General features: G+C 47.0%; 1 long non-coding RNA gene across 1 annotated transcript; it reads left to right on the plus strand.

Moving 5' to 3' along the window:
* The first annotated feature begins 533 nt into the window (after positions 1 to 533).
* On the plus strand, positions 534 to 2041 carry LOC103598941. Its single transcript, XR_551246.1, has 2 exons — positions 534 to 1623; positions 1725 to 2041. It is a non-coding gene; the product is annotated as an uncharacterized LOC103598941 (long non-coding RNA).
* The last annotated feature ends 1460 nt before the right edge of the window (positions 2042 to 3501 follow it).

Consider the following 3501-nt stretch of genomic DNA (forward strand, 5'->3'; position numbering starts at 1 on the left):
GGGGGGAGGGGGGGGGGGGACCCGGTTTCGGGGGGGCTGCGCGGGCCCCTCCCCCCCGCCACTTACGGCGGTCGCCGGGAAACCGCGGAAGTGAGGGCAGGGGGCGGGCAGGAAAAGGCCGCGCGAGTCCAGGCGCGTGGGAGGGGCTAGCGAGGCGCACGTGCGCAGGTTTCCCCGCGCATGCGCCAAGCGGAATCCATAGCGCGGCGCTGAGGGATGGTTAGAAGTGCGCCGGTGACTGCTCGTCCGTCGTGGCTGGGGGGTATCCTCACAGGCCTGCCTCGTGGACCGAGGGGCTGGCTAGCTGCATTGCCCACCGGACAAGGGGTCTGGGGAGTTCCTGCCCGGGTCAGGACCTCTGTTTCCTTCTCGCGGGTGCGGCGAGGAGACTTCGGGGTGAGGTAAGTGCGGGATGCTCCGGGCGGCCGGGGGTGGAAGCAGAGCTGGGAAGCCACGGACTTGGCGCGGGGGATCGCAGCTGGGCTTTTTAGGTTCAGAAGATCCTCCTGCTCGGGCTCTCCCGTCTTACCCTTTGCTTTGGTAAGGAAGCCTGGGGCGGAGGACTCTTCCCCCACTGGCCTCAAGCTGCAGGCCCGGAGCGCACAGCGCCTCCCTGAAAGATGCGGTGACGTTGCTTCTGAAATGATGAGGCTGCCACATGCTCATTGTGAGAAAGATAACCAGAGGCGGCGAACAGTAGAGAAGTGTGGTCTGTGGACATCCCCTCTAATCCGACCCTCTTGGGATTACCTTTGTTAACTCTTGGTTGGCTGTATCTGTTTTTTTCTGTGCAAATGGATGTATACGTATTTTAGATTCATTTCTTTTATTGCTAGAAAAATCTCCATCAGATGCTTATGGATTGCATGCTATATGCCAAGTATTGCTGTAGGCTGTGGGTCTGCAAACGTTTTCCTATAAAGGACCCCAGAGCAAATATTTTAGGCTCTGCGGGCCATCAAGGATCTTATTTAAGTACTTGTATAATCAGAGAGAAGTGTCCATAAAGTTCTTATTGGTGAAATTTAATATAACAACCGAGTACTTCTTAAAATATGGATTGCTGTGGTCTGAATGTTTGTCCCCTCTGAAACTCATTTTGAAACTCTACCCCAATGTAACAGTACTGAGAAGTGGGGCCTTTAAGAGGTGATTGGGTCATGAGGGTGTTGCTCACATGAATGGATTAATCCATTCATAGATTAATGGGTTAATGGATTGATGGGTTGTAACAAGAGTGGATCTGTTAGAAAAGCCAGTTTGGCTTCTGATGGGTCCCGAGACACTGCAGAGAGTCCCCCACCAGCAAGAAGGCCCTCACCCAGTGCGCCCCTCAACCACAGACCTCCTAGCCTCCAGAACCGTAAGAAATAAATTTCTGTTCCTTATAAATTATCTGGTCTCAAGTATTCTGTTGCAGGCAACAGAAAATGGACTAAGACAAGGGTCTGCTCATGAAAATGAAACCAGGGGACAAACCCCCAGTTTCCCTGGCTGTTCTCTTGACCCTCTTCAGAACCGGCCTCAGCTAGGGGAAGGGAAAGATAGCTTTAAAAAATCTGTTTGACCAAGCAGGACGGGCTGAATTCCTAGGAGCAGCGGTACACTTGGAGTAACAATAAGGTAACAGTTAAACTTTTGCTTGCTGGTAGCTGTTAACTTCCCTTCCAGAACCACTTGTTCCTGTAATACAATTATAAGTTGATGTCTGGTTTTCCATTAAGCTGGAAGAGATGACCCAAAGATCATGAGCAGACTTTGAGTCTGTTTTGCAGAAAACAATGAAGGCTGTCAACAAAACTGCAACCACAGGATGACCCAGCCCCAGCTGCCGCTGGCACTAAGGAGCCTATAGTTACCTAATACCTGGAGTCAGAGAAAACACAGATTTTCTGTTAACTTCCCCAAGACTCCTCCTCCCTTTCCTCTCGGCCTTATAAAATTCCTTGCCTCTGTTTCTGTGGTGAGATGGACCAGAGAAACTTGGGCTTGCCTGTCTTCTTGCTTTGGCTAGTTCAAATAAACCTTTCTCTGTCTCCAAGCCTCCATTTCAGTGTTTGATTTAGACGAACATTGAGTACTTGAACCTGGAACTTTGGATTCCGGCAACAAGAATGGAATTCTTTTCGGGGGAAACATTTTGCTGAATTAGGGCTCCAAGTTGGCCTTTCCTGTCTTCAATTGATTAGATTCTCCAAGCCTCCATTTCAGTGTTTGATTTAGACGAACATTGAGTACTTGAACCTGGAACTTTGGATTCCGGCAACAAGAATGGAATTCTTTTTGGGGGAAACATTTTGCTGAATTAGGGCTCCAAGTTGGCCTTTCCTGTCTTCAATTGATTAGATGTTCACCTGTGAAAACTACTCTTGGCTCACAAAAAACAAGTAGTCCTGGCTGTGGCTTGTGGATGCAGTGATGAACAAGTCACACTTAGACTCTGCTCTTGTAGAGGCCATAAATCAGTACACAAATGTATCATCACAAAGGTGTTATTAAAGAAAAGAATGGGGTGCTGAGAATTGGATAGGCAGGAGGGTAAGGCCTATACTGATAGGGTATAATCAGGAAGGGCTCTCCTGAGGTGAGGTTTCCACTGAAGTCTGAACAAGGAGCCATCTGTGTGAATGCTACCGGCAGAGGGAATGGAGTGAGATCATAATTTTTACATATCAGTAATCAGTGCAGTGTGCGCATTTTCCCCTGCCATTAAAGATTTAGATCAAGAAGGTTTAGCTTGGCCTCAATCACAGATGGACTTCAGAGAACCATGAACTAATGAAATTGACAGCTAAATACTGTACATAAATGCATTTTCGTGGGTTGAAGACACAGCATTTACCAGATTCTTAGCAAGATCCTCAAACCAAAACAGGTTAATGAATCTGTTCTGTCATTTTTAAGGCTGCAGAGAACCTGTGGCGTTGATTTATCACAAGTTATGGAAGCAAGAGTATCTTGGGTTGATTGCATCTTTAGGCCACAATTAAAATCTTCTACTGAGTCAAAGGGTGTGCACATTCAATACCGATACTGCTCAGCTGCCCTTCAGAAAGACTACACCCACGATCGCTACTTTCACATACTCATTTCAGATTGTTTAAAATGCCGTTTATCTGAGACTGAAAATACAAGCATCACAGAAGCCTCTCCCAAGCTCATTTCAAAGGGCCACATCAGAATCCACTGGTCAGAAGAAAGTTAGATAAAAGAGGCTGCTGCACAGTTCTCCCAAGAATCTGGAAACTACGACTTTTATATAAAATAAGGAAAATGTATACCCCTGAGTGAGATGTATGCTGAAGGAACCTGCCTAAGAACAAAATGGAAAGTTTAAAACCATATGCGTACATGCTTTGAGGAATTTATCCTAAATCAGAAGTGTGTGCTACACTGTTCACTGCAAACGTGCTACAAAATGGTAAACTGTTTAAATGCCCAGCAGTGAAGTTTGGCTAATTATAGCACATCCCTTTAACAGAATGCTACCAACACACAAAA

The sequence above is a fragment of the Galeopterus variegatus genome, unplaced genomic scaffold (assembly GCF_000696425.1).
Source record: "Galeopterus variegatus unplaced genomic scaffold, G_variegatus-3.0.2 Scaffold2794, whole genome shotgun sequence".
Lineage (NCBI taxonomy): Eukaryota > Metazoa > Chordata > Mammalia > Dermoptera > Cynocephalidae > Galeopterus > Galeopterus variegatus.